We start from the raw sequence: 15,008 nt of genomic DNA, 5'->3' as shown, positions 1-15,008 counted from the left end.
AAGACATGCGCTAAATATTTGAAACCCTCTTTTCCTAGGTTTTTAAGCATCGGCATGGCTATGCCGTCTGGGCACACTGCTTTGGATGGTTTAGCGCGACCAATGGCGTCCTCAACCTCTCTAGCGGTGATGGTGATTGGCGACGCGCTGAATTTGTGTTTATGTGCGTGTCTATTGGCTCTCCGTCTATCTTTGTCGACCGTAGGATGCATTATATATTGTCGGCAGAAAGCGCTCGCGCATTTTTACGCATCCGACAGCACCTTATCGCCAAAGGCGATGGAGACTTTGTCTTTGTGCTTAGTCGGATTCGATAGGGACTTTATGGTGGACCAAAGTTTACCTACACCGGTAGAGAGGTTACAACCTCTTAGGTGCTCTTCCCATTTCGACCGCTTGTGTTCGTCCACAAGCAATCTGATGCGTTGGTTTATATCCCTTATTTGGGGGTCGCCTGGATCAAGCTGTCTTATAAGGTCGCGTTCCCTCGCAAAGCTCGCGGCCTCCGCCAGGAAATGGGGCCGGATTTCGGGATTCTCCCGGCGGGTAATGAAATGTGCCGAGGCGGATTCAATGACCATACGGAAGACACGCTCCCCTGCCCACGCCTGTTTGCGGAGTTCACCAAGGACCTGCTTGTGTTTTTTGCTTCATATAGCTGAGTTCTCAGGTGCCGAGATGACTCCTTAAGTCCCTAGGCGGTGTTGGCTCATCAATCAGATGTCTGTTGGGATGCCCAGGTTTCTGGGTATTCAATAGGAACTGCTTGGTTAGCATCTCATTTCTCTCCCTGATGGGGAGCATTCTCGCCTCATTATGTAGATGGTGTTCTGGGGACATAAGACAGCCCGTGGCGGTTCTGAGCGCAGTATTTTGGCAGGCCTGTAGCTTTTTCTAGTGGGTTATTTTGAGGCTTGGCGACCATATAGAGGACGCGTAGCATCCAATCGGCTGGCCAATTGCTTTGAAAGTGGTAATGAGCGTTTCTTTGTCTTTTCCGCAAGTACTGCCAGCAAGGGATTTGAGGATTTTATTACGGCTCTGGATTTTCGGTACAATTGCGGCTGCGTGCTCACCAAAATGTAGATCCTGATCAAACGTCACACCCAAGATTTTGGGGCGTAGGACTGTCGGTAGCGTAGTGCCACCGACGTGGATGTTCAAAATGGTCGACATTTGGGATGTCCGTGTTGTAGATAAGGTCGCGGAGGACTTAGTCGGTGATAATGCCAGGTTTCGCGAGGCGAAAAAACTGGAGAGATCAGAGAGGTAGCCGTTTATTCTGTTGCAAAGCTCATCGATCCGTGGGCCTGGGCCTGTTGCCATTATTGTGCAGTCATCGGCGTAGGAAACGATAGTATCTCCTTCTGGTGGCGAAGCTAGCTTAGATATGTAGAAATTTCACAAAAGTGGGGATAGGACACCACCCTGTGTCACCCCTGTTTAATTCTTCTTGGTTTTTATGTTTCATTTCTAAATTGTACCGATGCTTGCCGACCACCCAGATAATTTGCGGTCCACTTTTTAAGACATGGGGGAAGGATAGACCCTTCCAGGTCTTGCAGTAACGTGCCATGGTTGACCGTATCAAAAGCTTTTGATAAGTCTAGCGCTACGAGTACTGTTCTATGGTGGGGATTTTGATTTAAAACGCAATTTATCTGGGTGCTGATGGCATTTAGCGCGGTGGTGGTGCTATGGAGTTTTCTAAAGCCATTTTGATGGCAGGCTAGCTGCAAATTTGCTTTGAAGTAGGGGAGTAAAATGGCTTCAAGCGTCTTGGCCACTGGCGATAAGAGAGATATCGGGCGATATGACTATCCTATGTTAGCTGGTTTCCCAGGATTTAGTAGCGGAACCACCTTGGCCATTTTCCATTTTTCGGGTATGACAAAGGTGGAAAGAGACAGTTTGAAGACATGTGCTAAATATTTGAAACCCTCTTTCCCTAGGCTTTTAAGCATCGGCATGGCTATGCCGTCTGGGCCCACTGCTTTGGATGCTTTAGCATGACAGATGGCATATTCAACCTCTTTGGCGGTGATGGTAATAGGTGATGCGCTGAATTTATGTTTATGTGCGCGTCTGTTGGCCCTCCATCTATCTTTGTCGACCGTAGAATGCATTATATATTGTCGGCAGAAAGCGCTCGCCCATTTTTTCGTATCCGACAGTACCTTATCGCCAAAGGCGATGGAAACTTTGTTATTGTGCCTAGACGGATTCGATAGGGACTTTACGGTGGACCAAAGTTTAACTACACCGGCAGGGAGGTTACAACTGCTTAGGTGCTCCTCCCATTTCGCCCGCTTGTATTCATCCACAAGCAATCTGATGCGTTGGTTTATATCCATTATTTGGGGGTCGCCGGGATCGAGCTGTCTTATAAGGTCACGTTCTCTCGCTAAACTTGCGGCCTCTGCCGGGAAGTGGGGCCGAATTTCGGGAATTCTACCGGCGGGAATGAAACGAGCCGAGGCGGATTCAATGACCTTGCGGAAAGGACGCTTTCCTTGGCGGGCATCAGTTGGAATAGGGAGGGCAGCAAAGTGGTTGTCTGTAAAAGATTTATATTCGTCCCACTTTCCTTTTTTAAAGTTAATGAAAGTGCGTTTTTCTGCGACGATGAAGTCGGCGGAACGCTCGAGCGAAATAAGTATAGGCAGGTGGTCGGATGCCAATGTTACCATCGGCTGCCAGTTGACGCAGTTTACAGGTGCGCTCACGATTGAAATATCCGGCGAACTGTGGCAGCTTCCTACCATACGTGTGGGGCGTCTTCGTTTATTGTGCAGCACGTAGTTTCTTCTATTTGATCAGTCAACAACCCCTGCTGTCCACTCGCAAGTTTGAATGCCATAGATCGTGATGGGCATTGAAATCGCCCAAGATAATGCGATTGTCAGTGTCAGTGAGTACGGCGCTGATATTATTATGGATTTCTATCTTTGGCACTTTCGCTTGCTTATGTTCCAAGTTCTTTACCTCTAGGGCCGACTCGATAAACAGCACTTTTATTACGGAGGCAAAGCGCTTGGTTTCCGCGTGTATATTATTACGCCCTATGAAAAAACTGCATCAAGTCCTCAATCGCCTTGCCTAGCTAGGTCATCTTCTTTTCTCCAGGGGGGTTTTGCTGATTTAACGCAACTGACGCCTGCGTAATTCGGTCACTTAAAGTTGGTGTACCTGTTTGAACCTTGCTGTCGAAGCTCTTTTTGCCTAGCTTCGGTGTAGCAGCCGGCAGCGCTCCTTGCTTGCTTTCGGCCCCCGCTCCTTTGGGTTTTGTTACCACTTGCAACGTATCGTTAAGGCCCCCAGCCGATGGGCCACGCCCTTCTGGAGAGCGAGGTAACTTCCTTCCTGCGAATGGATTGAGCGCCATTTCTTTCTCCAGTGTTTGGTTTTTTATTTTATTATTGTTATTGCTGTTCAACTATTTAATTGGGTCCGCACTTGAAGCCGCGTATCTTGGTCCGAGTGTGCAGTTATCTATGTAGATCCCGTGGTTGTCCATGCGAAGGCAGGGAGGCCACGTGAAAGTTGACACGGTCCCTCATGAAGACTGCGTTCAGAGCCAGATCATTATTAATCGGGAGGATGTCAACCGAACCTGCAGCACCAACTTAATGATGACGGACTTTGAACGTACCAAAAGGTCTGCCAAGGTCTTAACGGGACGGAGACGAATGGGACATAAACCGGAAAATCATTTCGATGGTGTGTTAAGCCGTGTACTGAGATTTCCGAATGTCAGAGTCGCCAGCCTTAACAAATATATCCAAATCGTTGATTCCAGTATACCTTAATTAAGACTTTACTGGGCTCAGTCTTAATGTGACAATCACGTTAAAATTTACAAATAATTCCTCTTTACCTTCCTGAGTGTGTATCCCACCTCGCTTAATTGCCTCCCTATCTTGGGTAGGTATTCCCTCGATGCAACCCCGAACTAGGCTGTGGATGCTTAATTCAAGACGGCATCTACTCGCCCTGTCACTGGAGGTTCTCAGGATGTTTTAGGCCTTTTCAGCCAAACCCTCCTCACCAGCCGCTCTTGGCCGACGGCTGCTTATTAAGTATTCGCAGCTAACCTAATTAATAGGCCATTCACTGTCCGCCAGCTGTGACCCCATTGGCCTGAGCTCAGCCAAACACGTATATAGCAATGTTGTTGTAAGCAACATTAAGTTTATTATTAGTTTAGTTTATTAATTCAGTCTATCATCCAAAATCTTACAGGCTAGATAAAACAACGTATTAAAAACAAGTAAGGAAGGTTAAGTTCGGGTGTAACCGAACATTACATACTCAGTTGAGAGCTATGGTGACATCATAAAGGAAAATAACCATGTAGGAAAATGAACCGAGGGTAAACCTGGAATGTGTTTGTATGACATGTGTGTCAAATGAAAGATATTAAAGAGTATTTTATGAGGGACTCGGTCACAGTTCTATAGGTGGACGCCATTTAGGGATATCGCCATAAAGGTGTACCAGGGCTGACTCTAGAATTTGTTTGTACGATATGAGTATCAAATTAAAGGTAATAATGAGGGTTTTAATAGGGAGTGTGGTAGTTGTATAGGTGGTCGCCTTTTCGAGATATCGCCATAAAGGTGGACCAGGGGTGACTCTAGAATGTGTTTGTACGATATGGGTATCAAATTAACGGTATTAATGAGGGTTTTAAAAGGGAGTGTGGTAGTTGTATATGTGAAGGCGTTTTCCAGATATCGACCAAAATGTGGACCAGGGTGACCCAGAACATCATCTGTTGAATACCACTAATTTATTTATATATGTAATACCACGAACAGTATGCCTGCCAAGATTTCAAGGGTTTTTCATTTCGCCCTGCAGAACTTTTTCATTTTCTTCTAATTAATATGGTAGGTGTCACAACCATTTTACAAAGTTTTTTTCTTTAGTTATATTTTGTGTCAATTGACCAATCCAATTACCATGTTTCATCCTTTTTTTCGTATTTGGTATAGAATTATGGCATTTTTTTCATTTTTCGTAATTTTCGATATCGACAAAATGGGCGTGGTCATAGTCGGATCTTGGCCATTTTTTATATCAATACAAAGTGAGTTCAGATAAGTACGTGAACTAAGTTTAGTAAAGATATATCGATTTTTTCTCAAGTTATCGTGTTAACGGCCGAGCGGAAGGACAGACGGTCGACCGTGTATAAAAACTGGGCGTGTCTTCAACCGATTTTGCCTTTTTTCACAGAAATAAGTTATCGTCCTAGAATCTAAGCCTCTACCAAATTTTACAAGGATTGGTAAATTTTTGTTCGACTTATGGCATTAAAAGTATCCTAGACAAATTAAATGAAAAAGGGCGGAACCACGCCCATTTTGACATTTTCTGTAATTTTTGTACTTTGCTGCACCATGTCATTACTGGAGTTGAATGTTGACATAATTTACTTATATACTGTAAAGATATTACATTTTTTGTTAAAATTTGACTTAAAAAAACTTTTTTTTTCAAAAGTACGCGTGGTCCTTCTCCAATTTTGCAAATTTTTATTAAGCATACAGATTGGAATAGGAGTAACGTTCCTGCCAAATTTCATCATGATATCTTTAACGACTGCCAAATTACAGCTTGCAAAACTTTTAAATTACCTTCTCTTAAAAGTGGGCGGTGCCATGCCCATTGTCCAAAATTTTACTAATTTTCTATTCTGCGTCATAAGTTCAACATACCTACCAAGTTTCATTGCTTTATCCTTCTTTGGTAATGAATTATCGCACTTTTTCGGTTTTTCGAAATTTTCGATATCGAAAAATGGGCGTGGTTATAATCCGATATCGTTCATTTTAAATAGCGATCTGAGATGAGTGTTCAGGAACCTACATACCAAATTTCATCAATATACCTCAAAATTTACTCAAGCTATCGTGTTAACGGACGGACGGACGGACGGACATGGCTCAATCAAATTTTTTTTTCGATCCTGATGATTTTGATATATGGAAGTCTATATCTATCTCGATTCCTTTATACCTGTACAACCAACCGTTATCCACTAAAAGTTAATATACTCTGTGAGCCAAAATAAGGGAAAATCACCACGTAGGAAAATGAACCTAGGGTAACCCTGGAATTTGTTTGTATGACATGTGTATCAAATGGAAGGTATTAAAGAGTATTTAAAGAGGGAGTGGGCCATAGTTCTTTATTTATTTATTTATTTAAGTTTAGCATACAGAATTTAATTCTTACAGACTAGATATAGTACGCAGTTAATCAATTAAAAATAGTGTACAATTTTAATTTAAATATACTTATACTATCATTAAACTCAATAACGCTAGCATAGGTATTGCATAATCTAACGCTCCTAGCAATCGGCTCGTTCATGGCGTAATTAGTAGAGTGGAATGTGTCTACCAATAAGATTATTTCTTAAGTTACGAGGCGGGTCATATAAATTGACCAAATTAGATAAGTCCTCACAGTGTATTGTAGCATTATACGTCATACCCACTGTAATGTAGCATTATGCTTCATACCCACTGAAACACATTTGCAATAATACGTATCATGAACTCCAAATATATTTTAGTAATAATCGTATTACAATATTTTCCAACATAAATTATTGAACTAACCCAGACGGTTAACTAACATCAATGGAATGCCGAATATGCAACCCTTATCCGTTCACAGCTAATAAATTACTTATTACATACAACCCATTATGGGAACTAACTAAAATACTCACATCGATATTCCAACGTTGCGAACAGGCATACAAACTTACAAACTTACGTGTATGCATAGCATTAACCAAAGTACTCACATTGATCTGCTGACGTAGCTAAATAACAAATACAAAACTACATGTATAGAGTCATGCATACAAAACTACATGTATACAAAGACTGTATACAAACTTATATGTACTCATACCCCATTTTCAATATACATATTTTTAGTTATTAGTATTAAGATATTTATGAATGTATAGGTTAAGTAAATTACTATATAAGACAAAGAATTTATTGAATAAACAGAGATTTAATGTTTGCACATCGAAGTCGTAACTTCTTTTCATTTTCTCCAAACATTTCATGGCGATCCTGCCAGTCTAGGTCAATAACTAGCACAACTGCTAAATGATCTAGCTGGCCAGAAGAGCCTGTCGGTTCGGAAAAATAAATAAAACAGGATTCGCCTGTAAATCAAACATTTTAACTGACTGGAAAAAATCCTGCCAGTCCGATCCTAAATAAGCAAAAAAAAAACAAGCAAGTATTGCTAAAACGATCGACTGGAGGAAATTCCGCCAGTTTATAAACCAGGACAACAAGTAAATCCTGCAAAATTGCAAAAATTTTTTATATGATGAAAGAAAGAATCGACAATGCATCTGTAGTTTAAAGACCTGCTAATTCTTCAGTTGGTAAATATCTCGGATGGTATTCAAACCAAGGAATTATTTTCATACACCACAAGCAATGCTGAAATATTTACACATACATACATGGCTAATCGCATAAAAGGTGGAATAAATTAGGACGGGAAGATACATGGCTACATATATAATAGCATAAAAGGTGGAATAAATTGAGACCGGAAATATATTAGCAATCGACGGAGTACCGGTTGAGACGACAACAAAACTGGCAGCTATATAAATATAAGTAGGTATAAAATTTAGAAACAAATTGGGCGGCCTTTATGGACGCTAAACAAACTTTCGTTTTTGCTTAGGATTTTTTTTTGTCCTCTTTAAGTAGGAATTGATATATGAAAGAAAATTAGTAAAAAAAAAAAACAAAACAAAAAAAAAAAAAAAATTTTTTTAGAAACACATTTGTATTAAACATTGAACACATTTTTTTTTTTTTTAAATTTCAAAAAAAAAAATATATAATTTACCTTGTTAAAATTTAAAGTAAAATTTCTTTATGGAAAAAAAGAAGTAGCAGAAAAATTAAAATTTCTTAAATTCAAAAACAAAAACTTTACTTAAATTTTTTAAATGTTAAAGTAAATTGGAATGTTTAGGATACTTCTTTAAAATAGTCAGTTAACTTCAGACAGTTTGACCTTTCCTTTGGAGAAAGCCTATAGGACATTTTTATAGATTTAAAAATAAAATTACTCTGTTAATAATAAATAAAAATGCAAAGAAACTCCTCGGACATTCCTCTCTATTGGTGGGACGAAAATACCCGACACACTAGGGACCTACCCAAAGAATTAGAGGGTTTAAAGAAATTGTGGAAGATAATAGGTATGGAAAGGGAACCCACAATTGAGGACATTATAAACCCCACTATCAAGGTGGAAGAAATAATGCGTATGATGAGGAGAGTGTAGCTAAGTAGCATCTGAAAAAAAAAAAAAGCTCGTTTTCAACCTAAAAATTAGGAAAAAGTTTGAAACCCAATGTGACATAGAGAAAAAAAATAATAACAATAAATAATACTTGGAATTTTTTTTTCTTTTCAATTTTAAGAAATGTCAAAAATATTAAGTTTAAATAAAGAAAACTAAATCAGCAAAATTTAATTTTAAAATATTTTGAAGAAAAATTACTATTTCTAAAAATTAAAGAAAAATATTAGTTACTTTGAAAAATTATTTAAACAAAAGAAAATAAAAATTTAAAAATTTTCTTTAAGGAAAAATGTAGAATACTTAAATCGGAAATGAATAATTCTAAAGTAAAACAAAAATTACAATTTTAGAAGTAAATTGTTAAAATATCAATTAATTAAATATGATAAATTTATTAATGTCAAGAGTAAAATGGAACGCATAGTATAAGAGAATAAAACCGAAAATTTTTATTAAAAATTAAATTTAGTTCATTACTCATAGAAGCAGGAAAATAATTATATTTCAAAATGTCTTGGTGGACAAAACAAGCCCAAGGCATTATGGTAGCCATAGCTGGCTACGAGGTAGGAAAAGGAAACTCTGAAACATCAGAGAACAGGATAGTAAAATATGAACCACCAGCTGAACCAGAAACCAAGGCTGCTCCAAATATTCCAGATGTTTGGCTAGCAGTTTTAATATACATTATTGTGCTGTTAATCATAGCGATAGCCGCTATACTTAAAACCTATATGAAATTTAAATATAGGCAAATGAATAACGTGCAACAGCGCGTCTAATATCCTTTGTGTCTCATACCCAAGTTTCCAAGTTCAACACTGAGGAAGAGTAATAAACAATTGAAATAAAATCTCAAATAGAAAATCTTAAAATATCACAATAGACGGTAAAGGCAGCCCTGCCTAAAGCGAACAGCAAACCAAAAACTTGCATTACAACTCTAAATGCTCTTGACAAAATTAGTCAAGAAACAATAGCAAATTCTAGGACAGTGGAAATGGGCAAAAACTAAGAACAAAAAACAAATAATACAAAGCTGCTAAAACCAGCCCATAACAACAAAAAAAAAAAATAATGAAGAATAGTCACAAAAGAGAACATATAAACATATTAAAGCGCTATTTACAATAAAAGACTAGTCGCGCTCGTTTTTCATCTTAAGACAGAAAAATAGTAGCGTAGAAAATTTTCAAGTAACCAGATTGTTGAGGAAGTTATTGACTTAGGACAATATTCGACCAGACATAAAAGAAATGCCGGCAATCCAGGACTTGAAAATTATAAGAAAATACACAGTTGTCCTGAGGGACAAATTGGTGATTAAGAATTGAATATTTACTGCAGTAGGCGAATTTATAAAATAATAATTGTTAACAAAGTTCTCTAAGACCAAACAATAGCACTAACCAAAGAGGTTGTGCATGTGACAATCCCGGTATAAAAATAAAAATATTCTTCATAAATGTTATAACGATTCTGTCTTGGTGGCCGCCGCAGAAATCGCATGACAAATAAGATCAAATAAATTGCTGGAAAAATAAGAAAAACAAATTAAAAGATGGGATAATTTTTGCATCCACTGTACCTTTTTTCCATTAACCAGCTAAACTACTACAACAAATATAAATTACCTCGCTCTTCCCCCAACTACAACTACTAAATTTCCCGAATAATTAGCTATACAATTTTGATTGATTGTAAGTTTAAGTTTTTAAGTAAGAGGTGTTTCAGCTATAAAAACTCGCTTTTATAGAAACCATAATTTTAGGAAAAATATTTTTTTTTAACTCCGATAAAATAGAATTGGAAATAGTAATAGGAAATATCTTTTACGCTAAATAGAATTGAATAGTAGTAAGAAATATTCTCACTTCAAATTCCCCAATAGATTAGAAAATATTAATAGGAAAATATTTCGATAGGAAAAAAGGTTGCATGATAAAAATGGTAGGAACAATAAAAATAATGAATAGTCCATCTAAAATATCTCTTAGAAAGAATCTAAAATAAATATTCCAATTTTCTCAATTGTTTAATAATAATTTATATCTAAACAATTGAAAACAATTTTTTTTTCACCTGCTTCATGTTTCCATACAAATATTAAAAATAAATTCTAAAAACAAGCGGATCTTAGATGGGTCGACACGTTTAAAATCCGGCAATGAACTAATAAAATAAATAAAATAAACAAGATAAATAAAATAAGTAAAATTTAAAAATTCTATATCTAAAAATTTAAAATTTTGAAAAAAGGACGTATACAAAAACAAAAGAAAAAAAATATATGTAAAATGTAAACATTTTTGAAAAAAAAGGGATATGCATTAAAGTATAAACAATAAAAACATCAAGGTCAGCAGATCAAAAGCAAAGCAAACAACCTCTTTCACTACAATATCAAGTAACAAAATCATTGAAAATACGACAAAGAGTCTTATACAATTTTCCACAAAACAATTATATAACACTCTTTTTTCTAAGGCGGATGGTGTAGCATTATACGTCATACCCACTGTAATGTAGCATTATGCTTCATACCCACTGTAACACACTTGCAATAATACGTATCATGAACTCCAAATATATTTTAGTAATAATCGTATTAAATAAAATACTCACATCGATATTCCAACGTTGCGAACAGGCATACAAACTTACAAACTTACGTGTATGCATAGCATTAACCAAAGTACTCACATTGATCTGCTGACGTAGCTAAATAACATATACAAAACTACATGTATAGAGTCATGCATTCAAAACTACATGTATACAAAGACTGTATACAAACTTACATGTACTCATACCCCATTTTCAATGTACATATTTTTAGTTATTAGTATTAAGATATTTATGAATGTATAGGTTAAGTAAATTACTTTATAAGACAAAGAATTTATTGAATAAACAGAGATTTAATGTTTGCACATCGAAGTCGTAATTTCTTTTCATTTTCTCCAAACATTTCAGTATGTTATTATTAATGACATTATAAATAAAAAGTATTGAGAAGTATATTCTTCAATCATATAGGGACTGCAAGCCCATTAGTTTCCGTCTACTAATATAAGAAGGAAGATTACCTTGCCACGGTAACTTTCTTAGAGCATATTTCGTGAAAACTTTTTGAACTCTTTCGATTTTGTTTGAGTGGGTTTCATAGTATGGGCACCATATTAGAGAACAATACTCTAGTCTGCTTCGAACAAGAGATATGTAAAGAGCTTTTAAAGTGCAAGGGTCTCTGAAATCCATTGAATTTCTTCTTATGAACCCAGGGCCGGACTTGAGGTATTTGCCGCCCTAGGCTGTTTATTTTTCTGCGCTTCCCACCCGCCTCCCAACTTTTTAAAAATTCTCTTGGATATGTATATGAAATAAAAGAAATCGTAACAAATAATATCTACATACTTTTAGCTGATACTTTTTTATTTATATTAATAACTAGCAGAGTACCCGACGTCGTTCGGGTATAAATAAAAGCAGTACTATATAGACTAATATATTAGACTTTGGTAATAAACCAAATATTTATTTTATTTTTAAAAATTTATTTTGGTTTATTTTTGAGTTTAAATATTTTAATACTAATAAGAATTTTCTTTTTTTTCAAGTTATTCAAAAATTTTTAAGTTAACAAGAAAACTCAATTAAAAATTATTTTAAAAATTAAAGTAAAGAGTACAAAGTAGAGTACTGTGATAGTAATTTATCATACCTAAAAATTTTTGTAATTTATTTATAGAAATTGGTTTTTCTAAATTTGTTATGATTTCAATTCGATCTAAAGATGGTTTAATATCTTCGCCTGAAATTTCGTAACTTAAAAAATTTAATTTATTTACACCGAGAGCACATTTTGAAGGTTTAATTTTAAATAAAATACTTCAACTCTTTTGAAAACTGATTTTAAATGATTTACATGTTGATATTCGTTTTTACGAATCCATAATTTGAAAAGTAATTCTTGACTTACAATGGAGTCAATAGCTATAAGTGATTTCATAAATCTGAATAATTCCGATGGTGAACGATCACCAAGTTCAGTTTTTGAAAATAATTGTTCTAATCGTTTCTCTTCACTAAGAGAAAATCTTTCACATAACATTCTTTTGATTGTATCATATTTACAGGAAAAGCGCTATGTGGCCATACAAATTGTCAAATCTGCTCATCATTTCGCTGAGACGGCAAAAGATGAAATTAAGATACTCAAATCGGTGCGTGATTCAGATCCAAGTAATCCGCGTCGTCAAAAAACGGTGCAATTGCTAGATCATTTTAAGATCACTGGCGTAAATGGCACACACATTTGTATGGTATTCGAGGTGCTCGGCGACAATCTGTTAAGACTCATACGCATATCCAATTATCGTGGTATACCAATTGAAAATGTGAAATCCATAACACGTCAGGTGCTCGAAGGTTCAGATTATTTACATACATGTTGCAAAATTATACATACCGATATAAAACCAGAAAATGTGATACTCTGTGTTGATGAGCAATATGTACGTTCATTGGCAAATGAAGCTACCGAATTGTATGTGATGAATTATAAAATGTTTCCATCGTTTGTAAGTCGTGCACCAAAAGAGTATCGCGAGCCACAAATTACCGGCAAAATGAGTAAAAATAAAAAGAAGAAACTTAAAAAGAAAGCAAAGAAACGTTTGGAACTATTTAAAAAACAATGGGATTATTTGGAACAAAGTGGTGACACGCCAGTTGGAGATGGTGGTGGTATTGTTGCTGACGGCACAGAGCTCTCTAACGATGGTGTTGGCGATGGTAGTACTGAGCAGAGGGCGCGTTTGAATTTTACATTGGTGAATGGTGATACATATGATGCGGAGTATAAGCAAGAAGATGATTATGACGATGATGAAGATGCTGAGCAAGATGTCATTTCTGAGGAGCATACTGCAGATGGTGATGCCGATGATGATGATAAAGAAGAGCAACAGCAATAACTGCAAGTACGTGACAGTAATAATTCAAATACAAACTCACCACGAAAACAGCAAAGACAGAAAGCAGGTGTAGGGACAGTAGAACAGGTTGTTACCAATAGTGTTGGTGGTGCTGCTGGCGAGAAGAAGAAAAATAAGAAGAACGCAGCGCAACAACAGCAACAGCAACATCATAAAGAGAAGGAAAAACGACAACAACAACAAAATGATAACAAGTCCACCTCGAGCAGCGATAGCCGTACTATTAAGGATGAGCGTAATGACTCAGGCAGCTCTTCTCCGACCCTTAAAGGACAATCAGTAAACAAGAAAGTTTCAACAATAAAAACTACCGACGCAAAGGCAGGCAACAAAGCGCAAAAAATAGCAATTCAAGCACTTCGAATACGCATACACAAATACCAAACAAAACTGTAATAATAATGAGAAAATTGTTAACTGCACCAAATATTTATTTTATTTTTAAAAATTTATTTTTGTTTATTTTTGAGTTTAAATATTTTAATACTAATAAGAGTTATCTTTTTTTGAAGTTATTCAAACATTTTTAAGTTAACACGAAAACTCAATTAAAAATTATTTTAAAAATTAAAGTAAAGAGTACAAAGTAGTTAACACTATATAGACTTATCACAACCCCCATTTGTATGGGAGATGCCACGCCCCTCATTATACCCAGTTTTTCTGGAGGGGGTAGCTATTGGTCTCATATAACTACTCACCTAATTTCAGTCGTCTAGCCTTAATACTTTCAGATATATTGACTACAAAAATTCAAGTTGTATGGGAGGTGCCACGCCCCCTTTTTCGTTATACCCAGTTTTTCTGGAGGGGGTAGGGATTGGTCTCATATAACCACTCACCTAATTTCAGTCGTCTAGCCTTAATACTTTCAGATATATTGACTACGAAAAATTCCAGTTGTATGGGAGGTGCCATGCCCCCTTGTCGAAAACTTTTTTTATATAGCCTACCATAGATTGACGCACTCAGGGTATGTCATGACAAAATTTCGTTCGATTCCATTTTGCGGTTTAGGCTGCAAGTCCAAACATACATACAGACATACTTTCACAAATATATAGTACATTGCATGTACATACATATGTATATGCTAAACAAATTTTGATCTTTCAATAAAAATACACTTATTCACAATAATTTGCGTCGAACCTTATTTTTTGCAAATTCTTCTATTAACTTATCACAATCAAGTTTTACACATAATGAAGATTAAATTGCAAGTAAAGCCGTAGCCGACGTTCGGTGTTCTGATGTTGAAGGTAAATAATTTTTTATTCTTGGTAAACATGAAAAAGATCTTTCGGCAATGCACTTTGTTACTGCAGTGCATACAAGTATTGTATAAGCTATTTCGACGTTTGGAAACATCATTTGAAGATCATTTTTTCGCAAAAATTTTAGCATTTCTGTTGGTGAAAAATTTGATATCTATCCATGCAATGCATTTTAAAATGAATTAACTCATCCTCAAAGGATGTCTCCAAGTCTTCGTGATAAAATTCACACAACTGTTTTGCTTGCTCACGAAGGTCTTCAGAACTTAAAGTATTCAATTCAATGAGCGCAGAAAATTTCTTAAAAATGTTTTTGTATCCTGAGCTTCTTTCTTCTAGATTGCAGAGTAAATTGTCGATG

At 36.2% G+C, this 15,008-nt stretch overlaps 1 protein-coding gene and 1 pseudogene across 9 annotated transcripts in view; one reads left to right on the top strand and one right to left on the bottom strand.

Annotated features, from left to right (window-relative positions):
* Positions 1-15,008, bottom strand: part of Mipp1 (Multiple inositol polyphosphate phosphatase 1) — a 1,171,163-nt gene that overhangs the window by 307,574 nt on the left and 848,581 nt on the right. The window lies entirely within an intron of this gene.
* LOC137252851 (SRSF protein kinase 2-like) lies at positions 2,894-13,815 on the top strand (annotated as a pseudogene).

The sequence above is a fragment of the Eurosta solidaginis genome, chromosome 5 (genome assembly GCF_040869045.1).
Source record: "Eurosta solidaginis isolate ZX-2024a chromosome 5, ASM4086904v1, whole genome shotgun sequence".
In the NCBI taxonomy this organism is placed as follows: Eukaryota; Metazoa; Arthropoda; class Insecta; order Diptera; family Tephritidae; genus Eurosta; species Eurosta solidaginis.
The sequence above is the reverse complement of the archived record's forward strand: the minus strand, read 5'-3'. Positions and strand labels throughout refer to the sequence as shown.